At 39.7% G+C, this 25790-nt stretch overlaps 1 protein-coding gene across 3 annotated transcripts in view; it reads right to left on the bottom strand.

The window, feature by feature from the left end:
• Positions 1–21886, bottom strand: part of ptn (pleiotrophin) — a 111206-nt gene extending 89320 nt beyond the window's left edge. The window contains exon 1 of one of the 3 annotated variants that reach the window (XM_008119835.3): positions 21502–21886. The gene's annotated coding sequence lies outside the window, so the exon portion shown is untranslated. The remainder of the gene's footprint in view (positions 1–21501) is intronic. The other 2 variants (XM_008119834.3, XM_003226848.4) reach the window with 2 other exon arrangements.
• Positions 21887–25790: the final 3904 nt, after the last annotated feature.

Genomic DNA, 25790 nt, shown 5'->3' with positions numbered 1-25790 from the left:
ACTGATTCATTGCCCTATGAGCATGGCACATTAACTCAGCTCCAAAGCCTGCATTATGAGAAAGGTCGGGAGAGACACCTCCTAACCATGCTTTCAGAAGAAAAGAGATAATAAATCACATGCCCTCTTTTAAAGCTTTATATACAGAGAGATATCACAATGGCAAAGAGCAGATTTAGTAAAGAATTACTCATGGAGAAACAGCTGATCCATCTAACAAACAGAAACTGTTCTGCTTGCAGGGCTAACCAGCGAATATTACAAGAATTTAGGTTTGAATTTAATATTTTCCTTCTCTGACCCTTGAGCTTATTTGGAGGTTGTAGCAGGGGAGCGCAGCTATTGTATACCTGGGACCAAAGCTACTCCTATACCTGGGACATCGTCCTCTTCCACCGAGCGCACAGCTTCAGGAGGGACACACATGGAGCAGTGAGAGAGGAAGGGGACACCTGCCTAGCCAGCCAGATCAGCCAAATCAACCCTGGCGATCAATGGAGTGACAGATGTTGCAGCCAGATCGCCCTCACATCCACCTTCTCTGACCCATTCTGTCTCTTTGATAGTAAGCTTGAAAACATTATACTGTTTGTTAATTTTTATAGAGTACAGTAAGGTCTTTGCATTCCAAAACACACCCACACACCCACTCACACATCCCACCACTACCCCACGAACAACTGAAACTGTAAATAGCAAGCCCTATACAGTATTTTGATTATATCTGGGCTGGAAGAATACCATAGAATCAGACTAGTGTACCTAGAGAAAATGACAATAATTAAGTGAGCGTATTTTTGGAGCATGGATAAGTGAAACCATGGATAAGAGAGGAGTACTGTACTCCACAGATAAGGGGTTCATATTAAAAAGAAAATTATATGTGCCTGACAAATAACAAAAGGCTACAAATGGCTGAAACAGTCAAGTGATTTTGTCTGTTCTGCATATTTACAACTATCTCAATTTGACAGGGCAGCTCTGATCAGAGCCGGCCCTAGGTATTTTTCAAGTGTAGGCGAACAGAATTTTGGCGCCCCCCCCCCCAACCAATCACTGAAAAATAAAAGCGTTGGATAAGCGAAAATGTTGGATAATAAGGAAGGATAAAGGAAAAGCCTATAAAACATCAAATTACATTATGATTTTACAAATCAGTGACAGCTAACTCCTCCCAAAAAAAGATTCTCCCAGGCAAGAAGAAGCCAGGCCTTGAAGCCACAGGGCCATTAAATGCTAATCAAGGTGATTAATTACAACATTCACACCTGCTTCAAAGAAAAGTTCTTTCTCCCACCCTGGGCCTTCTACAGATATATAAACCCCACATACCTAGCTTCCAAGTTCCTACAGACCTCACAATCTCTGAAGGCCCCAAAGGTGGGCTCGCGTGGTGCGAAGGTGGGTCTGCGCCGGCCGGAAGGCCCAGCACGGGCACCGGGAGGCCCAGCGCGGCCGCCGGAAGGCCCGAAAGAGAAGGAGGTAGAGAGTGGTGCCCTCCTCCCAGGACGATGGCGCCCCCGGGACGATGGCGCCACAGGCAAGTGCCTATTTCGCCTTATGGTTGGACCGCCTCTGGCTCTGATTAATCTCCAATTCTTTCAGCTGCTTATAAAATGTTCCAGACTTCATCTACACAGGCCTGAAAATCTGGAAATAATTGGGATAAAAGAGGGTGTCCAGAAAAAGCAGACCTCTCATTCACACTGGAGCTCGTATTTAGCCTGATACAGCTCATTTAAAAAACTCACCACAAAATCCAAAATCAGTGATAAAATATGCTGCAGCTGAGTGCTCTACCTTCCCAAGAGCGTGATATCCAAGAGTGTGATATCCAGCGCTTCACAGGTTGCTCCCAAATTCCTGCAGCAACCTGTGAAGCGCTGGAATACAAGATCTGGATATCACGCTCTTGGGAAGGTAACAAACACCTTTCCCGAGATGGTATTGCTTTCCCTTTTTTGTTTCCTCCCTGCCATGCTTCCCATCTCTGATTCTCATCCAATGAGCTGCTTCTGCTCAAAGCATTTCTCCCAACGGGAAGGGGGGAAAAGATCTTTTAAATGTTGGATTGAGGGGAGTTTTATGGAATCTGCAGAAGCTTCTTTGTGGTTCCTGAGCACCTTTGGAAACTCTCAGGAGTGGAACTGGCTCTCTTTAATCCACATTCCAAACTGAATTAAGTGGCTGTGTATAAACAGCCCCAGTTTCTCCCCCCTCCTCCTCCTCCTCCTCCTCCTCCTGCTTGCCCTCCTTATCCTTGACCCAAGGACCTTGGGTTAATTCCCATGCTGCAAATTGAATTCAAAGTGTTGATATAGTTTGTACCTATTTAACACAACAAAAAGAAGAGAGGAAAGAAACTGATATAATCGTGGAAATGCAAACTACTGCAGCTTCTTCGGGCTTCTATGTTCTTCCTCATTAACCTGAACAATCAACAGTAATAAACAATATTTATTATTGTCCATGGAACCATCATTAACCTGAGTAATCTTGCCACACTAATGTGAAATGTTAAGGGATACAGCCATGTGACCAAGGTTACATGAAATAAATCATTCACTCCATTACGTCACAGTATATTAATCTGACCAGAGTGTGTGGTGATCAATCAATCAGATAAACATCCAAGTACAATGTGTGCTGAATTTGTCACATAGCCAGGGTCCTAATCTTGGTCAATGTTCTAATAATATTAGGTTATTAATAGTGCAATCAAATGCATGTTTAGTAAGGTTCTTCGAATTCATTGAGACTACCTCACAGGTTATTGGATCTGGTCTGAAATTCTGTGCAGAATTTTGCAAAGTGTCCCATGCCAGAGCAGACTGTCAAATGATATAGGTCAATATATAAATTTAGTGCTGCTATTTTTTAAGTTTGCTATTGTTTAAGTCTATTGGGAAGGACAAGAGTCAATCCTCTCCTCTCTTCTCACTGCTGAATTAACTGAATGCAAACTATTTTTGTACTTTGAACTCAGTTTGCAGCATTGAAGCAAATCAAAATGAATGGGGGGGGGGGGAGGTGAGAAAAATAGGACATCTTAAAAGCTGCTGGAAAAGTGGGAGGACAGAGGATTAATTGGGATTGCCCTATCAGTTCCGAACAGTTGTAGGATATGTGACAGAGGTACATAGTGCAAGCAAGAGGAACATTTGGAGAAGGAAATCTGGAGAGGAAAGGTGGACTGAAACAAGATAAAATGTCAAGAATATAAAAGGCACGTCATAACAATGTGTGGAAAGTGACATTTCAAACTGATCCATCTGGTCTCCCGCACAGTATAATTTGTTCACTCCAAATCATTGGAGTTGGAAATAGAATTATCCAGAGTGCAGATGCCTCATTCTCAAAACTCATATAGACTGAGCACCTCACATTCAGAATTCTGAAATCTGAAATACTCCCAAATCTGAAATTGTCCACATGGATGACTAAGGACCTCATCACACTAGAGCTTGGATCCAGTTTAGATCCACTTTAAATCCAGTTTAGGGAAGGGTTTTAAACAGCTAAGCCAGATAGGTCCTGGACCTCACCAAACTACAAACCCCAGACTTCTGCAGGCGGTAGAAGCCGGATTTTTAGTGGATTCATGCTCTATTGTGATGGGGCAGTAAGGCTGAATCTACACAGCCCTTTAATGCAGAACAGAGAAATGAATTCACCTAAGGCATCCAAATGACATCTCAAACTAATCCAGTTTAATCCAGGTTTATCCCAAGTAGAACAAATACCTCGGAAGATGCAGACCATCCAGAAAAGACAGAGTTTTGGCCAGTCGTCAGGCCTGGGGAAGCAATATAGAAACAGCCTAAGATTGTGATATTTTTGTTTTCTGGAAGTACAATGTACATAAAATCTGTCATACTCAAAATTATTATTAAAATAAAATGGCATTCAGGCTCTTTTTATAAGTTGTATATGAAATATAAGTGAATTTAGTGTTTAGATGTGGGTCCTACCTCCAATTTATCTCATTATGTATGCATATGAAATAACAAGTATTCCAAAATCCAGGAAAAAGTCCAAAATCCAAAACACTTCTGGTCCCAAGCATTTTGAATAAGGGATAGCCACCTTCTATGTCTTTTGCTGATGGATTTTCCGGAAATATTTCCAGCATGCATTTAACCACATCTTTTCAGCCTAAAGCCATAATCGAATGCACATGCAGAAACACACAGCACAGATCCTTTCATGTATTAAAACCCAGTAATTAGAGCTTCGTGGAAATTCTACCCGTCCCACAAGTTTCCAACAGAGGCCTGCAGTATATGAGATAGCAGTGTACAGCCAGGCTTATCAGCAGTCCACTTGGGTTTCCACACTTTTCTCAAAATGGCCCTTCAGCAAAACTAGCTCTGAGCTTGGAAAATTGCTTTTAAACAGGAATCGTTACTCATGCCCATTGCAATTTGAAGAGGTAACTTGTTACAGGTTTTTGCTTTGTTTTTAAAAAATTAACTCAGTACTCTGGTTGTTATATTGTTTCTCATTTTGTCATTTATGCTAGCTTGCTTTCTGGGGGAAAAGGTCATTTAAAACACACATAGAGGTGGGAAGTACCTTAAAGTTCCCCCAAATGTATTTGTTCCCTCCTCCCCCAAAAGTGACTAAAACTAATGAACAGATATTAGTGCTATAACAAAAGGTAGTGAGTAGAATTCACTTTCTGATTTGTAAAAAGCCCTTCCTGGGTCTAAATTTACTCCTTGGGGAACAAAATGTGTTAGAAATGCCCTCCATACTCCCAAACATTTTTGAAAACTTCTGAAACATTTTTGTTTAACCCCCTCGGGGAGGCCTGGGCACTGTTAAGCATAGTGAAAATGCTCCTCCCCAAACCCCAGGAGGATAGATTAGAGCAAAAATAAAATGATCCTGGAAGAGGGGCACGGCTTTGTGGAGGGGCAGGGCTATGCAGCCACAAAAACAGACCTAGAGACTGCATATGATCAGTTGTCCACACTTTCCCCACTTGTGCCCTATCGCTAGATGCACAATAGTAAAATGGTCCTCTAGAACCTATGTGAGACCTCTACAAATTATAGGGGAATGCCCTTATTATTCTGTGTCTAGCTGTGGGGTCATAACTGAATGCTTTTTTGATAGTCCACTGGTCAGATATGGAGAAGGGCCTCAACAAAAATAAAAAGGGTTCTGAGCTGTTTGGGGTTCATTGCATGAGTGAGGTAGTGATTTCTCCCTCCATAATTACCATTAAAAGTCCACATTAACCAGGTATAATTAACCAGGCTTGCTTATGTCACTAATAAGTTGCCAGCCACTGTTCTCAAATTCTGAACTAACTGCAAACCATGTCCTATACAGAGCAGATAATTTAGGGATAAACAGAAACAGATACATAACACAAATAAATGGATAGGCCATTTTGAAATGTACATCCATTTTTAAAAGCAAACTGGCCATGTCCAGGTACAGTACTAAATAACAATAACAGCAACTCTTACATAAAATGCAATCCAAAGATCTTAAATACATCCTGTGATCTGAAACTTTGTGACCTCATACAGGCAGAACCAAAAAAGTGAAGACCAAGCCATTAGCTTAAATTGTTCTTTCTGCTAGGTATATGGTAGATGGGTTATCCCTGTAATTTAATTGTAATGATAAAAAACGCTCTAGCCAGAACTAAGCACTAACAAGGCTCATCTGTCTCAATGGGAGAAATAAGTATGTGCTTAAATCTCTGCCAGTGAAATTAATGGGACTTAGGACATCTTCCAACATTTATTTAACACATCCAAGCCAGAGAAGCATAGCCCTTCCCTTTGACAATCGAAAATGCTGGACAGCTAATGTGGATCCATACTATGCTGAAGTTGTGAAGGGTAACAGGGAGCTGAAGGGCTAGGCTATCATATATAAGAGCCTTACAGAAGCTGGGTAGTCATCCATATACATTTATTTTCCCCACAATTATCCATCTCCTTTTACTAAGCGAGGACACATCACTTGACTACAGACTATGAAGGGTATTTTTTCATAAGATAAAAGAAGAAGAGGAATCATCTTTCAAAAGACAGAAATTAACCAGAATTTAGAAAAGTTTTCCAAATCTCAAGTTCTTCCACTCTTTCCTTCCCCAAACTGACATCCTCCATATTGTTTGGACTATGGCTTCCATGCTCCCCAATCAACAACTACAAACTCATGGATTACATGTTGAGGAAGACTGCTTTGTGTGGTGCATCCACATTCTGAGTAAATACATGCATATGAACATATGTTTACATGACATGCTTGAAGCTGGCTGCTTTGCATGGAGATTCAAGTGTCCACCAATGACACTATCTTTCCACAGTGATGGGACTGCATGTTCTTGTAAGGCTAGAAACTATGCTGATAGAAGTGGTGCTGCTAGTAAGGTCTCCCATATCTGACAAGTTTTCACTGCAGGACCACATTTCTGATGGATATAATTGGTTAAGGGAGCCACAGCCCTGAGTCTTCAGAACCCAAGTGGAGTTGTTGATGGTAGGAAGGTCTTTCATGCATAGGGTCACCATATATCAAAGAAAACTTGATATCCATTAACAACATCAATAAAGTGTACTTATACTGTATGTTAAATTGTGGTGAATACTGCATGAGTGGCATTTGTGCGTATTCTACGTACAGGACGTGCTCCAAGAAGTCTGCAGAGAAATTATGATAAAAACTGAAATAGCAAGATAATAAAAATCCTTGAACACTAGATAACCTGCACACATTGGTGAGAGAGGGAAACTGAACCAGGATTTTTATTTTTAGTTAACCTTGCTTTTGTTCCTACTTCAGGCTCAGCTGTACTCAGACATGTTGTTAATGGCTGTGAGCAAGAAGTTCTCACACAAAACAAACACTGTTGTGACCTCTGGGAACAAAGCAATCCAAACAAGCAAGCCAGGTGACTACTGGGAGACAATCAGGGCATCTCAGAGGCTTTCCTTCAGTAACTATAAGGGCTTTTAGCCTGAGGACAAATTGAACTTGCTCCCTCCCCTCCTCCGGTCTTGAGATAAAACAAAAACAAAACAAACAAAACAAAACCCTCATGTCACCAGGTTGTAGTGACTATGATACAGACTGCAAGACTCAAAAGGTGGCAGAATGTGAACAGCTCTCTTTTGATTGGTGAATAAGTGCCAGCCAAAAGACTTTTTCAGTATTCACAGATAGACATTTCAGTGCTCTGAAGACCCCTTACATTTAAGACTTCAAAGTTATGCTTCTTCAGAAGAATTTTGAAAATGGCATTGTAGCCAAAGCAAGAGAGGGGGAGCTTTGCTTTCTGAATGTACTTTCTGAAATACTTAAAAAGAAACCGAGATACCCTTTGGAAACATTTTCAAATGAACACTGTTTTAAGAACTAGTAAGAAGGAAGGTGACTCCAAGCTAACAAAACAGTAGGCAGTTGATTGATTCCTTACAGATTGCCCATGGATTTTTTTTTGTTCTTGTTACCAACTACATTATAACAAAAATAAAGATAGTGGAAGATCACTTATAGGCACATCGTTTTGCAAGTTTTGATAAGAATAATCTGAGTCTAAAAGAAGATCAAGATGGTTTTCCAATTCATTTGTACTGGCTTCCACAAAAATCCCTGTTTATAGTAGACATACTATTGCCTACACAGTCTGCCTTGCACCTGTGGCCACTTGGTCACAATCTGCCTGATATTTGCGTAATCACAGTAAACGAGGTAGTGGTCAAAGTCTTGGACTGGAAAACATGGCCCCCAAAGGTCTTTGTGCATGTCACTAACAGGATGTCAGCCAATATATGCAGTATAACTAATATCACCATTGTACACAAGGTTTTGCATTTGTCAAATGTTTCTAGGTGTTGATCAGCAAATAGAAATCAATAGTAACACTCGCAAAACTTTTGTCAAGACTCAGACACTGGTAGCACCCCATCTACAAGGAGTGATGCAAGATATCCAACTGCATGCTGCAAAGAGTAACTTATTTATCTTTCTGTTCTTATACAGAAGCTCACTGAATTGGCAGGTCAAATTACTGCCCTTTACGGCACCTAAAAACAGTGTTTTATTTTAAGAGACCAGGACAGATAGTGTGGAGAAATTTTTTGATATATGATAGGAGCTGTCCAGGATTTTCATACCTGGAAATGCTTGTAACTAGACCTAGAACCATTCTATACACAACCATGTGCTCTGCCATTAAACCTTTCTCTTACGTAGAATGAAGAGTGAGTGAAAACACTCTATTCTAGCAGTTTCAAAAATGATGCTTCATAACTAGATGAGCTAAAACCTTTCTGCAAAGGTCAAACCTGTTTGTAATATACTTGCCTGTGGTCAGCTCACACTTTTCATGAGTAAACTTGTCCTTTCAAAAGAACCCATGGTTGTTGGAGGATTCTGGAAGCTCTAGGCAAAGAAATACATTTTCCCAAGTTCTAGAATATATTGTTCACAGGCTTTTGAAGTGAAAAATAGTACCTGAAATGGGTCCAGTATATATTTCTGCCCTCCACACTAAATGAAAAAAAAATCTGTTCTGTATATTTTATAGAACTATCCAATTAACTTATTCTATTTTCATCATCTAAAATCCACCGTTTTTAGACTTGCTAGCTCAGATTGGGTCTTGAGGTTTCCAGGCAAAAAGCTGAGACAAGTTGAGACCTCCTTAAGTATCATTAAGTATCAACCACAGTTGTCATTCAAACATGGGGGAGGGGGTGTAGGAGGGGAGAAAGATAAGCTTTTCCATTTATTAAATTAAGACTTTTACTTAAGAAAAGCACTGTGTTATATTAGTTTGAGCATCAGAATGTGACTCTGGAAACCAAGAAATCCCACCAACCATTGGAAATTGACTGAGTGACTTTGAGCAAATCATACTATCTCACCCTCAAAAGAAGGCAAATACAAAGGCACTTTTAAACAAATCTGGCCAAGAAAACCCTGTGATACTTTCATCTTGGGTGTGCCATAAGTTGAAAATGACTTGAAGGCACACAACAATAACTAAGAGGTTGTCTTAAGGTAAGGCGAAACCAGAAGGTTATTTTCTCTAGGCTATTTTCCCTGATGTCAAAATGACTAGAAGGGAAAGAGGTAGGTAAGTAAGTACTTGTATCCTTAGACAGCATTCAGCTGGCACTGTGATGTTATCATGATTAACATGAAAGGTATAATACTTTGATTTTTCATAAACAGATACTTTAAAAATGTAGCCATTGCTTGGTATCTGTTCACACCCTTTTTCTATAGCAAGGAGGAGAAAATGTCAAGATGGGGTGTGAATTGTGCTTATTAAACTTTGACAGTGTTAATGAACTGTTAAGAACTGTTCCTTGAGAGCCAGAAGACATCTGAGGAGGTGGGAAGAGAGCCATCAATCACTCATGTCACATGAACTTCTCACACCACCTCCACATTGTTTTCAAAGACCCCACTGCAACACAGAAGTGCAGTTTTCAAGGGCAGCAATGTGTCACAAAACAAAACCATCCCAGAATCAATGTATTGATTTTTTTTCATCAAAGTACCATTTCTACAAAGTAATTTCAACTGCAACACAAAGCAAGAGCAGTTGCAAAGTTTTATTGTCACAAAATGGAGTCAAACATCACAATTCAATTCCACAGAGTCTTCCCTTTCTTCTTCCCCTTCAAAAATCACCCAAAGCTGTCGTAGCAAGCATTGAGATCACAGCTGCAATTATACCAGCCTGCAGCACAATTACAAATGTCAGCTATGCATTGTATGTGCAGCCAACCACATGAAATGGTACAAACTGCACGTGTTGGATGTGCATCCACCATGCAGTGTGGCCTGAGTAATTGCACTAAATTTGGATACAAATACAAAGGAGAGGACAGCAGCCACAAAACTAAACTCCATACCAAGACAAATGACAGCAAATGGGACAAAAAATGTGAGTTGGGAAATACACTGAAAGATGGTTTGAGATTTCATCTAGACTGCATATTGCTCAACAGGCTCTATGTTTTGGAGTGTCATATCTCCAAGTGAAAAGAACAATTTCCTCAACAGTGACAATTGATCTCTCATAATTCAAAACCATTTTTAAATTAGCTTCTAAACATATGAAATTCTATTTAGAAGCTATTTTCATATTCAGTAGGAGAGGGAGACATAAATAAGCAAAAAATTCTCTCCTGCTTTCATGGTCAGGGCTCAGTGGTTATATCTGGGAATGGAGGTGTGTCAACCAGTTCTGGAGAGGATTACACTCTCCCTAAAAGACTGTATTTCTAGCCTGGAAGTGCTCCTGGATCCATCTCTCCAAATGTCAGCACAGGTAGTTATGATGGTCAGGGGTGCTTACTGTGTGAACAAGCCTGGAAACATTTGCCAAAATACAGCACCATAAATGCCTATGATAAATTAGAAATATATTAATGTAGCAATGCACCCTGATCTCAGAAAAAAAGATCCATAAAACAATTTGAAAGAACAGCGGAAATTCAGTCACATAAAAGCATACCCTGTTTCCCTGAAAATAAGACATCCCCAAAAAATAAGACCTAGCAGAAGTTTTGCTGAATTGCTAAATATAAGGCCTCCCCCGAAAGTAAGACCTAGCAAAAATTTTGCTTGGAAGGATGCTCGGCACCCGCCAAACAAAACACCAGAGCATGCAGGATTGGTAAATGTACTTACGAGTTGTACATGGAAATAATGGTAATAACAAGAAATTCTTGACAGGAGTCACAGTTTGTCTGGTTTGGTTATGTTGGTTTGTGATGAAAACTACTGTACAGTATATAATAAATGTTCATGTTTTTGTTCAACAATAAATGTGAATTCTTCTTCATGGAAAAATAAGACATCCCCTGAAAATAAGACCTAGTGCATCTTTAGGAGCAAAAAATAATATAAGACACTGTCTTATTTTCGGGGAAACACGGTAGTTGCATGACCAAAAGTGACAGAGACAGGCTCTGATATAATCTGGAAGATGGCCAGAAGATGACCAGAATGGAAAGTGATCATGAGACTGGTTTCAAAGCATATGCTCTCTGTGAAGAAGGAAGATATAGTCAAAGGCAATTACACAAAAGATCTGGGTCAAGCCCAAGCAGAGCACTGGAGTCCCCTGAGAAATTATGAGTACGTGCTGCTAGTGAGAGTGACCTGGTTTCATACTCAGTTGCATATTGATTGCCATACAGGTTTGTTTTGTCTTGCTTTTGAAGGATAAGAGAGAGAGAGATGTAAAAAGAATTCTAGCAATTAAACGTATGCCAGAGTCAAACTAACATTTCCCAAAAGACATTTTTTCTCTCAGAAAGTCTGCCTGATGTTTCTTGTTCTTGTCTATCCATTTCTACCTAGGCCCCAAAAGGTTATTTTGCAGAATATTTCTTCAAGTGTGAAATATGGTAGACAGCTGAGACATATGAACAACACATTCATCTAGGAGGTAAAGATCATGCTAGTATTACAATTCAAAATGACAGAATTCCTTAAGTGTCCTTTTTTAATTGCAGAGTTCTATAAAATGCTGGTTCTATCTGCATATAATATTATACAACATTCCTGTCTGGTAAGATTCATTATTACAGTACCTTCCCCCCTACAAAACACACACACACACACACATCTTTCACTATGGTTAGGAATGTAGGATGCCTGAGAAAGTGAAAAAAGCATTTTTTTTAATCTGAGAGAACACCTCTCTAGGAATCCCTAGGTCCTTCAAAGTGACTCTAATCACCTTCTGCTGGATGCTAACCTCAAGGACATAAAGATTCCTAGAAAATATTGTATTTCTTCAATTCAAAAACACACGATTTTCCCCATATAAACATCTCTACAATGGAGTGCTTCCTAGAATTGCAGGTGTTTTTCTACACACACACACACACACACACATCTTTTTTTCTATTTTTGGTACTGAAACCACTGTGTGTTTTTCAATTTTGTGATGCCATCAATTGATAACATATTAGAATCAAATAAATTCAATATTTTTTCTAGGCGTCTCTAGGTTGTCCAGCATGGCTCCATGGTCACCTTCTATAGAACTTGACCATGGTGTGTCACCCTGAAGGACCTAGACAGAACACTTCGATCAAATCCATAAAAGTTAAACCTGTAAAAGTGAAAGGTTGACTGTATACTGACCAAACATAAATATCACTCCTCATTTTTTGATTGGGTTACAAGCTTGGTAAATGCAGGGAATGCTGTGGATGTAGCATACTTTGATTTCAGTAAGGCCTTTGACAAAGTCCCCTATGATCTTCTTGCAAAAATAAAAACTAGTAAAATGTGTGGTAGATAATACTACTGTTAGGTGGATTGGTAATTGGTTAAGTAACAGAACCCAAAGGGTGGTCACCAATGGTTCCACTTCATCCTGGTAAAAAGTGACAAGTGGAGTGTCACAGGTTTTTGTCCTGGGCCCAGTACTGTTCAATATCTTTAATAATGACTTGGATGAAGGTTTAGAGGGCATGCTTATCAAGTTTGCAGACGACACCAAAATAGGAGGGATAGGTAATGCTCCAGAGGACAGGATCAGAATTCAAAACAACCTCAACAGATTAGAAAGTTGGACCAAAACTAACAAAATGAATTTCAACAAGGAAAAGTATAGGATAATTCACTTAGGCAGAAAAAAATGAAATGTGCAAATACAGGATGGATGATGCCTGGTACATCTAAAAAAGATCTTGGAGTCTTAGTGGACAGCAAATTAAACATGTGAAGCAACAGCATAAAAAGCCAATGGCATTTTGGACTACATCTAAAGGAGTATAGTGTGTAGATCAATTGAAGTAATTATGCCTCTTTATTCTGCTTTAATTAGACCTCACCTGGAATACTGGCCAGATTCTGGGCACCATAATTTAAGAGAGATATTGATGAGCTAGAAGGTGTCCAGAGAAGGGTGGCTAAAATGATCAAAGGTCTAAAGACTATGCCCTATGAGGAGAGTCTTAAAGAACTGGGTATGTTTAGTTTGTAGAAGAGAAGCTTGAAAGAAGACACGATAGGCATGTATAAATATGTGAAAGGGTGTCAGAAGGAAGAGGGAGCAGGCTTGTTTTCTGCTGCCCTTGAAACTAGGACAGAGAGCAACAAGTTTAAATTACAGGAAAGGAGATTCCACCTGAACATTAGGAAGAACTTCCTGACCTTAAGGGCCATCTGTTGGGGGTGCTTTGTTTGTGCTTTTCCTACATGGCTAGGGGCTGGACTTGATGGCCCATGTGGTCTCTTCCAACTCTATTATTCTATCATTCTAAATGTACGGAAATGCTTAGGACCAGTGATGGTTCATGAAACTCTTGTGGTTTTTCTGTGGCTGTAGCTAAGAATGTAATTTATTCCTCATAACTGTCCATATACAAATGCCAAAATTTAACTACTCATCAAAAATCTCAAAATATGCAAATAATAATCTCTTTGTCATTTAGTAATTATAATGTATAGCTCTAGGCCAAATAAAGAGAATTCTCAAGATTAACCTTCTTTTAAGATGACAGAATTTGACCCTAATCGGCTGTGATTATGGCCAGGCATCTTCCAGACCCCACAGCTGTTTATGGGCCATTCCTTCTGGATTCAAACTGCTGCCTTTCTGTTTCCTGAGCACACTTTCCCTCCGCAGAAAAGTCCAGAAAAGAAACCCAATACTTCTCTCTCCATTTCCCCCACTTCCTCAAACCTTTTTAATATTTATCCCTATTGATCCACCATGATTTCAAAGTGATGTTATTACCAAAGGCTAAATGGAGCTCTCTGCTCTTTCATCAAATCCACACTTAGCTGAGATCATGGAACTTGCTCCATTATCCTATTAGCCTTCAGAAGTAATCCCTGGGGCTTTCCTGCCTCCTCTTTGCTCCTCCAGAGTCTAGCAAAGGAGGAAAACAGCCTGTAGAGTCAGCCACAGACGAAAGTAGAGCAGAGGGAATTTCCCTTCAGACATCTCAAATGCAGAAATCAGCATCTCTGAGATTAGTTTTACTGATGCAGAGGTGGAAAAGAAGCCTGTTCCCATACACTAGCTCTTTTCAGCCTTGTGAGTAGAGCAGAGACAAATCTTCTATTGTTTTGCCTGGCTGTGGTTCATTACCCCAGTGGCTTACTTTCCATAATAGCACTTCTTTCATCAAGAGTCCCTAAATTGTATCTAGCAGTGTGTCTAGATCTATTTCATGCCAAATGCACTTTGTATGTGATGTGAGGGAAAGGGGGAATTAGAGCTACACTGAATCTCTGTGCAGCTCCATTTTCACTGTGATTTAAAAGTTGCTCTCTTGCACATTTTTCATACCTTTGCCAGCTACTGATTTTCTAATCTACAGTTGCTTTGAGGAAGTGGACAGCAAATATACACGCACAAGTATCAGAGCCGGCCCTAGGTATTTTTCAAGTGTGGGCGAACAGAATTTTGATGCCCCCCCCCAAACCAATCACTGAAAAATAAAAGCGTTGGATAAGCAAAAATGTTGGATAATAAGGAGGGATTAAGGAAAATCCTATTAAACACCAAATTACATTAACATTTTACAAATTAAGCACCAAAACATAATGTTTTACAACAAATCAACAGAAAAAGCAGTCTTGACTGCACCCCCGTATATTTTTATATTTTGTGCCCAAAGCGACCGCTTAATTCGCCTCATTGTTGGACCGGCTCTGACAAGTATTAATCATGCAAATAGGCCCATACCCAGTACCCTATAATGCTGTGATTGTCATTTCTGTGCCCACATGTGCTCTGTAGCACAACTTCCTCTCTAGTTTGTCTCCTGTTACACAGAATTATGCTATAGGACTACCTGGCACAAAAATGTCCCTTGTGGTCCTCACGCTGATGTGCATCTCCATGTTTATGCCACTGAAATCTGACAACACTTATATATTGTTAAGCCACATTATGCGCATGCATCCAAACATGCATTTCTAGGTGCATTATGCCCCAAATAATTAACTAAGCAAATGTGAATTAAGGCAAGAGAACATGAATTCTGTTGCCCTGCAGCAGGGATATGTTTCCCCAGACACCCCATTGCAGACAGTTTCATACTCCTTTCATGAAATGGTATGCAATAGCCCAACCAGCACTTGGGCAATATATGTGTTTAGAAAACACAAAAGTGTTTCACAGAAAGGACCATCTGGTGATTATGATTTTCCTTAATGTTGAAATACAGTGATCAAAGAGATGTTATTCAATAAAAGATATAGATAACAAAAGCACAAGCCATCTTATACACTGCTTGTAATTTGACGAGTAGAGTACAGATTGAGCATCCAAAATTCTCTGGACTTCCAAAATCCAAAATCCTCCAAAATTAAAAATGGCCCTTATGGATAGCTAAGATAGTGACTTCTTTGTTTTCTGATGGTTCAAGGTACACCAACTTCTTTCAGGCAAAAAATAAGTAAAATAAAGTGATCTTAAGACTATATATAAAAAGTGTATATGAAATATCAATTAATTTTATGTTTAGACTTGGATTCCATTTCCAAGATATCTCAAATGTAGATATATACAAATATAAGTATTCCAAAATATAGAGGGGGATCTAAACTCCAATAAATTTGGATAAGGGACACTCAATCTAAAATGTATGTTCAGAATTTAAAATCTCATGTGGCATGTCTGCTTAAATTTACCAAACAGCAAGACTGAGATAGTATTCCACCCAAAAGGAATCTTTGCCATCTGATTCCAGTCAATGTGAAACTTCTGTGTAAGGCAGTTTCACACAGTCATAAAAGAGCACATGTGGCTAGCCATTTTCCCCATTTAGCAAGTCTTTCTTTTCATGCCTGGACTGAACTTTCAAGTTGTTCATTCACACCAGTCATAGCCAGTTCCATGGTTGCTCACTTTTGATGTATAGAGCAAAATCAAAATTGATTAAAACTATTTGGTATTTGTGTACAATAGATAAAATCATATTCAGCTCCCAATCAGAGCCCAACACAGATATACGTAGGCAGGCTTCGGAATGGCAGAATCTCTGGTGGTTTTAACAAGAACTCCACAGTTCACCAAGTAAACACACTTGCTGCATTCAAAAATTGGAATGAGAATATAGATTTTTGCTTTTCTCATTTCTTTTTATTATTATTTACCCATCAGCTGATGGCTATATATTTAAAGACAATATTATCATTGGCAAGTAATCTCTATCTGCTACTTAGTATACTTAGTCCTGACTCAGCTTTCAAAAACTTGATGAAAATGTCATTCTAATGGCTAGCAGAATTGACCTTCCTCCTATGCAGCTAATGCTCAGTAATATAGGTTGGGGAGAGTTGTGATGGTGGCTTTACAGTCACAACTGTGATCATGAATACGGAATAGTCACACATCTGTAACTATATGATATTCACAATGGCTACTTATGACCTTATCAGATGCAATCTTCTCTGTGTCTTTGCCCAGTTTCTCCATGTTGCCGAAATGGAGTCCCACGGAGCCCATCATATGACTCAGGACAACTTCCTGTGGGATTCTGTGGGACTCTGTTTTGGCAACATGGAGAAATGGAGCCCAGAGTGGCTTTGGAGAACATGAAGAGGAAACCAAGAAATAACGGGGAAAGGACAGGAAGTCACATGGGATGGGAGACTATCTCTGATGACAGGGAAAGATGGTAGGGACTGAAGGAAGATGGTTCCCTCCACTTTCCCCTGCCTTCCCCCTGCCCACATAATGGGTTCCTCAGTCATGATTGTGACAGTTTTGCCACAATCACAATTCCCCTCCCAACTTACTTTGCTGGGCACCATCTGAACAGGCAGAAGGAGGTCCAGTCTGCCAGTAATAGGCACACAGGTGAATGGTGTTACTGCCATTAGTAACAATGCATCTAGGAAGGGGGAAATAAGTTTTAAGTTTGTGGTGAAGGCCATAAAGATCTAAATGCCAATTTTCAGGACATAATACTGTAGGCAGAAGGAAGGCACCCTTTCACATACCTGATAAACTAACAGCTACTTTGTCTCACATGCTTTATTACTAAACATCAAACTATAAACTGAAGCACATATTTAATGATAATAAACATGCCCCTGCCATGTTTCCCAGTAGCATTTAACTAAGGGCTCATCCAGACAGGGCCCAAAATGAGAGAGTTCTCGCGCCTTTACCAGAGGTGTTAAAACAATGTCTCCAGTAAAAACAAATTAATTCAAGACAAATCAGGAAAACCCTGCTTTGTCTCAAATTAATGAAATAGCCCATTAGATCCGGGCCTTTCTGAAAGACCTGGTTCTAATGGGCTATGTGAACTGTGGGGACAGACCCATGGGTAGTCTCTCAGCTATCCAGGGGTCCATCCACATACCCGTCTTGCATGTTTTGGGCTCCAGGGACCCAAAGATGCAAGGTGGTGCACAACCCCTTCCCACCCCCACCCCCAACAAAACTTACAAATAAAGAAACTTTACTGGGCTGCCATTAGACCTCTGCAGGCTCCTGGAACATACCAGTGATGTGCCAGGAAGCAAGGGGGGGGGCCCTGCAGGAGCCTGCAGAGAGGCCTAATGGCAGCACAGTAAGGGTTTTTTTTATTTTTAAGGCTTTTAGAGGAGGATTTGGGGTGGCCCCATAGTAGCATGATACTTACCATGCTGCAATGGGGACATCCCACAGGAAAGCCCATTTTTCCCCAGATTCGGAGCTTCTTAAACCCTTCTTAGAAACAGGTTTAATGCCTGGAAGCACCCTTAGACATTAGTTAGGCTCAATATCACTGTATTATTCACCTTTAAGCACACCTTATCAATGACCACCACTTGCAACAGGAGGTCATAATGTTACACCTTTCTTTAACTAAGGGCTTGTTTACACTGGACCAAAACCCTGTACTCATTGCAAATGGACTACTATCTCCTCAATGTACAGCTGCTTCCAGTGAGTATAATGGATTTTTTTTCATTGAAACCTATTCTGCCCTGCTTGGGCAAAATCAGAGGATATGCTAGAGTTTGCTGGAAACTCCTGGCTATCCCAGAGCTTTTGGACAATCTGGACAGCAGGGCCAGGTCTGATTCAGCCCAATCTTCTTTCCAGATGACAATCCCACCATTACCCTTTGTTTGTGCTTACCACACTTGGATGGATTATGTTTGTGCTGCTGCCACTGTTAGACAGCCAGAGAGCTCTGTGACTGGTTAGGGGTGATGAGCCCAGCAAAGTGAATGTGATCCTGAGCCATCTGGAAAACAGCTTTAGGTACAGTACAAACGTACTGGATCCAGGAATGCTCTGAGACAGTTTGACACCAAGCTAAATGAACCCTATGTCACCAAACCACAGTTCAGACTCTTGAAGGGGACAGGAGGCAAAAGTATTGGTCCTATCTCAAATGTCCTAAGAGCCCTGCTCTCCCCTTGTAGCTGTTTGTTTAAATGTAAGAATTTTATTTGTCTTCTGTATTTTCATAAGAACTTACCAATATTTTTTAAAAGAATCTATATACATTGTTCAGAGAAAAATAAAGTTACCTAATGCTCAGCACAAGATAAAGTAAAACTGACAGATATTCATATTTAAATCTTATAACTATAGTTTTTAATCACTGTGTATTCAATCATATTTATGTGCTAAATTAGACACACCACCACTGTTTGTCCTGATTCATTCTTTATCTTTAACAGATACATACCAGGCAGAAACGATAGTCTTCTCCTGTTGAATTTGGCCAGTACTGATAGTTGATCATTGCATCTGTTTCATTCCTGGCAAGTACTTACAAATGTTCATACTTCTTCATTCATGATATGGAAAGAGTTTGAATGTGGGAGATAGCAGCAGATTTTCATGTCTAATTTTTTCTCAGTATGTAGGAGTCATGCATGCATGCCCTAATTGTTGCAACCCTAATTTTAAAACATCAGACCAGATTTTAATTGAATTCTATGGTGTGCTGTGAAATCAGAGTACCAATGATGAAACAGAATCCTTGAATAACAACATCCTGATTTGGCTGTTCAGTTCCAAGAAAGGGGGTAGTAGCCCAGGATGCAACAATAGTGGGCAGGAAATGTGTGCCAATATTTTCTTTCAACTAATTCCAAGTGTGGGGGTTGATGAGGACTGGTTGGGGCAATTGCAGTTGCAACTGCTTCCAGACCAAATTGGACAGTTTTTGGATAAGAAAGCTTGAATCCATTATTCAAACTTCAGATATCTGATCTTTCCAGGAACCAGTCCACTTTAATTAACATGAATGCCACAGCGTGGGTGGGTAATTTGACTGGTTTTGCTTGATGCTTTTCAAGAATACTGCTAGGCAAAATCTTGAGACTTGTTAAAGAAACCACAGAGCCAGTTGGTTCACAAAATTCTGGATAAAATCATATTTAGTTGACTTTCCCATTCAAATCATTTTGTTCTTCCTATAATTCGTTAATTGCATGGAGCCCCACGGCAAGACAAACTACATTCTGTGACTACAATGTGATGTTTTGCATAGTATTCCAGAAGAACTGGGCCTTAAACTGCCATCTCCCAGACTGTCTTTACACAACGGGGTGATAACAATTTTAAAAAGTACTGTCACACTATTTATGTAGGGTTTTCACATTAGAACCCAGGAGACTCAACTTCAGCCTTTAAGATTATTGGTGTTGTTGATAATTCCTTAGCCCCTCCATTCTCCCTTCCTTTATCTTATTTCCACAACCTCTGAGAAACAATATGTAACTTCTTTCTTGTAACTTTCCATGTTCCCAGGGCATAGCCTGACAGTACCTGCAGCTACCATGCTAAGGCTAACAGGCCTGAGGCTAGTTAATGCCCTGGATAGGAGAGTGCTTGGAATACCCATATTAGCCTTCTTGAATTCCATGGGGGGGAAAGTAAATGTGCGTGTGTGTGTGTGTGTGTGTGTGTGTGGAGGGGAGGGGGCAAGAAAGAAATACGCTTTTGATCTCTAGTGTGTACACATATACACTCACCTGAACTATTTCCAAGAAGCCTGAGGTATGAACAGGAAAGAAAAACCAGTTACAGCAAACCTCTGGCCTTCATACCAATAACTGCATTGCACTATATAAACTTTCTTGTCAAGTTAGATTCAGAAGTAAAGTCAAAGAAGCAGAACATTATGATTTAACATTGTTATACCAGAAATACTCATTCTGAGTCCAATGTTGTCATCAGCCTGGAAATGTCAGTGCACCCAGTAGAGCAGAAGCAAAAGTAACCAACACGAGCTGGTACTGATGACAGTAAGAAAAGCTCCACCCTCTGCTTAAGGCTGGGCACAAGGGGTATACACTCTTACAAATTGAGAGTTAAGGAGAAACAGGTTCTTCTACACATCACTCAACTTTTTACCCCATCTAATGATACCACCAAGGCTCAATATATACCAGGTTGTTGTTTTTTTGAGGGGGGTACAGGACCTTCTTTTGTACTCTAGATTTCTTTTGCAACCTTTTCATAAAAAAACAGACAGAAGAGAGAAAGAACCAAAGAAGTGTCCCTACATTCCTGCCTCATGTGAGACTCCCTTTGAGTTGATACAAACCAGTACAGTAGAGTCTCACTTATCCAACACCTGCTTATCCAACATTCTGGATTATCCAACACATTTTTGTAGTCAATGTTTTCAATACATCATGATATTTTGGTGCTAAATTCGTAAATACAGTAATTACTACATAGCATCACTGTGTATTGGACTACTTTTTCTCTCAAATTTGTTGTATAAAATGATGTTTTGGTGCTTAATTTGTAAAATCATAACCTAATTTAATGTTTAATAGGTTTTTCCTTAATCTCTCCTTATTATCCAACATATTCGCTTATCTAACGTTCTGCCGGTCTGTTTACGTTGGATAAGTGAGACTCTACTGTACTTCTAGCACCAATTTTATTCCAATATTTGGAACTAATATTTTCAATTTTAGAATAGCCATATTTGCATATATATACATAATGAGATATCTTGGAGACTAGACATTAATATAAACACGTTCATTTATGTTTCATTGTACCATATACACATAGCCTTAAAGTAATTTAATATTTAATATATTGTTATCAATGTTGCACATGACACAAAGGTTCTGTATGCTGAACTATCAAAAACTATCTCAGTCATCCATGTAGACCATTTCATATTTTGGAGGATTTCAGAATTCTAGATAAGAAATGCTCAAACCATATTCAGTTTCCCAGAAGTAAAGAATGAATTGCATGCTATATGGCATTCAGAGCTTTGCAAGTCTTTTTTTAGAGGATGACAACCACTCCCATCATTAGGCAGAAGAGCACCATTCAAAATACACATCTTCAAGTAACTCAAAGTGTCTTTCACTCGATCAACTTCCTCCACCCATGAAAACATTTTAAGCTAAAATAGTACCACAAGAGAAAAATCAAACTGTTTTTTACTTTGTGTCTCTGCCCAACTTTCTCTTTTTAGGTTGGGGTGGGGACGGGTGGTGGAAGGACTAGTAAATGCCAGACTGTAATAAGACAAACCAATGTGTACTTACTTTGAGTGGCTAGAAAATCTCCCGTCTCTGGCCAACTGTCTTCTGCTCTCAGCGATGAGTCCTGGGCTTTGATGCACCTTGGCTCTGTGAGAGAGGTGGTCTTCCACTCTCTTTTCTTGCCCACCTTGAAACGATGGACTCTTTTCCCCCCACACTGGGCTTTGGACCTTCCTCTGCTCCTTCTCAAAGCACCTGCTCTTCTCTTTGAATTTTCTCACCAAGAATGTTTATAGTCGAGGCAGAGAATCTGATCCTTGCTTTTGACTATAGAGAAAGCAGGCAGCGAGAGAGTGAGTGAAAGAGAGAGCCAGTCAGCGAGAGAAAAGAAAGGGAGGGAGGGGAGAAAGAGCACGGTTCACTCATGTGATCTGACTGGGAAGCTTATCAAAAGCAGGTCACTCAAGGGGCAGTCTCTCCCACCAAGCCCCAAGGCAAAGCAGGAAAGGGAGAGGAATGGGAGAGGAACTCTCTGTCTTCTTGTTTTCCCAGGCAGTGCTATGGAAAAGTAACATTCAGCAACTAAACAAACAGCTTGAGGTTCTGCATGCATCCAATCAGCTGCTGAACTTTTTTTTTGTCAAGGAATACCTGCTATCACCTTTCATAGGCAGAGACCAAATGACAGATTTGCCACTCTAGGAAGCATTTCTAGCATTTCAGAGAGTGATCATGGTTAATACCTAGCCTTTCACATGTTTGTATTCACTTGATAACTTTGGCTGTCTGTTTTTTTTTCTCCTTTGGACGCCTGAACTGCAATTTCTAAAGGTTCAGTGGATAGTTAAAATTCCTATAATGCTAAAATTTTGGATACTGACGGAATGAGTGGAATATAATTTGGGGGGACAATGTCCTCATCCCGCCATGCATTGCTGTACCTCTGTTCTCGGGCCATATGGAAACTCAAAATGTCTCTTTCTCAACAGCTAATTCACATATATTTTACCAAGGCCTCTTCCCACCAGTCTCAGATCAAGACTGTCTACTCAGGCAAACACTAAAACAGTTGAGGAACCCTACCAAAAACATCATAGAGCTCACAGTGGTGCTCATAGTCCATTAGTGCTCACAATACATCTGTTACATCAAAATATTAACAATGGGGAAGAGCTCTTCACCTAGACTCAGAAAACCAAGATAATCTTATTGGGATAAAAAATAGATGCATTTATCTTCAGCCATATTTTGAGAAAATTTCACTTTGTTGCATTCTTTATTATGTGCTGAAAAAAATAATACAGTCCAATTTTACTGCTGTAGTTTTTGTTCAACAGGATTCTGACCATAATTTCTTCTTTGCCACATCTCTGCTTCCACTATGGGTGTAATATACTAGGAGTGTGTGATTTGTCAAAAAAAAAAGTCCTGTTTTGATCCTGTTTTCCACCCCCCTCCTGTTCCATTTATCGGGAAATTCCCAATAGGGGAAATTTTCCCCATGAAGGCGCGCGGGGGGGGGGGGGGGGATAACATTTCCCAATTAGTCATCCAGAAGTTCCGTTTTCACCCTCGCTCGCCCCATTTTCAGGGATTCAGCTGCCAATTCGACCAAATCTCCCAATACAGAACACTAACCCGATATCGTGCAGACCGCTAAAATATACTCACACATAGTTTCTTATTCATGACAAGAAAGGGTACCTCAACAAATTGAATAATACTTGTTGTGTGTCTTCAAACCACTTCTGACTTATGGGATTATGTTTGGCTAAGAGCATATGATTTGCTCAGTTACCTAGTGGGTTTTCATGACTGAGAGGAGATTCAAAAGCTGGTCACTACCTCAACATCATACTGACTCTTTTGAAACACACATCTTCATGATATGGTCCCCACTTCTGCAACCTAAAGTTCCTGTGCCTTTAATGGCTTTATAGAAAAGGGAATTTCAGCAGGTGTGGCTTATGACAAGGAGTAGGTGCTAAAATTATCTCCTAACACAACAAAAGGCAAACATTTTCTATGAATCTTTTGGTTTTTTACACAGAAAATGGCATATTGTATGCAAAAGACATTGTCTTCTGTGGGAACGCCTAGTTTGGCACAAAGACCCAAGATATTTACCAACAAATGTTTCACAGAATGTCCTTGACAAGAAAATAACATTTGAAAATGTGCAAAACCTTTCATAATCTTAATCAATTAGAATTGCCAGACTGAAAAGTAGAGATGGCATTGGTACTTTTAATTATGTGTAAAGAAGTGAGTTTCAACAGGTGTTGCTTATCACACAATCAAGTAAAAAAGTGACAGCTGCTGAAATGTCCTCTTCCATATTAAAGGTATAGGAGCCCTCTTCAGTTCTGACTGTGGCAAACCTACACCCAAGCAAGATAATCTTTTTCTTTGAAAATATTATTTTTTGTGTGGAAGAATGAAATAAGTGAAAATTTCCATCCCAAACTTCTACACTCATCTTTCATGTCATATGATACTATTTCGTCTACTCCTTTGGCTCTTTTTCTAGCAATGTGAGTTGAAAAAAAATTAAAAATTGAAAGAAGTACTATGAAGTAGTAGGGCGCTGGAAGGTAAAAAGATGAAAGCCTCCAGCTAGAGCTGTGTCATCCTTCTATGGACTGGGAAGAAAACAAACGTCTGTTTCTGGATGAACAACTACATTGAGAGTGGCAGCCAACTTTCTCCCCATCCCTAGTTGGCCACAATGTCAAATTCCTTATGATCCAGAAATGGTCTCTCCAGATCTAAGAGTACGGGAACCTGGCTCCCAATAAGGTTAATTAATGGTTTTAAATATGTATGTTATATTTGTAAATAGGGCTTTATTGCTGGCAGTTTTAAATAATCACGTTGCTAAAAGAAATGTATCGGGTTTTAATTTGTTTTAATTTTTACTTTGTATGTTCTTATTGTATTGTTAGCTGTTTGAATCTCACCTCAGTGCGGGAGAAAAGTGGGGTAAAAATAGACTCAAATAAATAAACAAATTTGATTTCAGCCAACTTTGGGTTATTTGTCCAAGTTGAGAAGGATGGTCATCGATGGACAAATTATCTCAAGCTGCCACATTGTGGTGGTGGGTTGGGAACTATACACTTTTTAAAGATTACACTGGGGGAAGAAGGATCAGGGGACTTTGAATTCTCCAGAGGGCTTCAGGGATACAAAAGAGGACCACTTATGGGTTGAACTTTGCCCATCTGTGTTCTTATATTTGGGGTACCACATAGAATTTGGGACAGAACTACTATGGACAAAATTATTAGAAAAATTGTGTATAAAACTACCTTCAGGCTCTGTATGCAAACATAAATGAATGCCATATTTAGACCTGGGTCCCATCTTTAAGATACTTCATTACACATGCGCAAATACAGATTTTCCTTAATCTGAAAAAAAAACCCCAACATCTAAAACACTTCTAGTTCCAACCATTTCAGATAAAGGATACTTAATCTGTATTGACCATTCTGTATGCTTCATTTCTCAAAACAAAAAACAAAAACATTTCAGTCTTACTCTAACTCTTTTTCTAATGATGGGTGGTCTGCAATCTATCAAGATACTTTTTTCCTTGTTAAAGCAAAATACTTGGCTTTGCAAGTTGGCAGAAATAGCATCTCATATTAATCTCAAATAGCAGCAAAGTAGCGGATTCTTTTGAGAGGCCTTGCTGGGTTCTCTGGAGAGAATCTTGTGCAGTTTGGTATCATGAAGAATGTCAATGGAAAGGGACTTATTGAAACACAATGTATACAGTATATTGCTCTTAATGTGGAATCTGTGTAGTAAATTATTATTGTCATTTGAACTTCCCAGACTGCCTTTTAAAAATACGGATTATAATCCTCTTGATGGCAAACCTGAGTGTTTAGACATTGCATGAGAAATATGTAAAGGTAAAACACTCTCACCCTGACAGTTTTCAGATCCCAGGGATTCTGCTTTTAATGACTGGGGGGAGGAGGAAATGAAAAGGCCAATAGAGAGCACCCATCTTACCTGCCATTCCAGAGCTGGGGGAATGGAGGTGACTTTGATCAGGGAAGGCAAACCAGTACCTTTTGCAACTTGTAGGGATTTGGGAGAATGACCTCATCCCCACCCCAGCTGCAGCCAGATACCAGACCCCCAAAACTACCCAATTCCTAGGGCTTGAAAGCAGCCTTCTCGGGTGGGAGCTGTGCAACTGCATATGTGAAAAATTAAGTATGGGTGTTCTGATGCAGAAGTTCAGTGAATGTTACAATGTGTGTAGTACTGGTTTGAGGCCAAACTCTTTCTTAAAATATCACAGATTTTCTTCCCTCCTTTGTATTCTTCCTCCT

The sequence above is a fragment of the Anolis carolinensis genome, chromosome 5, assembly GCF_035594765.1.
Source record: "Anolis carolinensis isolate JA03-04 chromosome 5, rAnoCar3.1.pri, whole genome shotgun sequence".
NCBI lineage: Eukaryota > Metazoa > Chordata > Lepidosauria > Squamata > Dactyloidae > Anolis > Anolis carolinensis.
The sequence above is the reverse complement of the archived record's forward strand: the minus strand, read 5'-3'. Positions and strand labels throughout refer to the sequence as shown.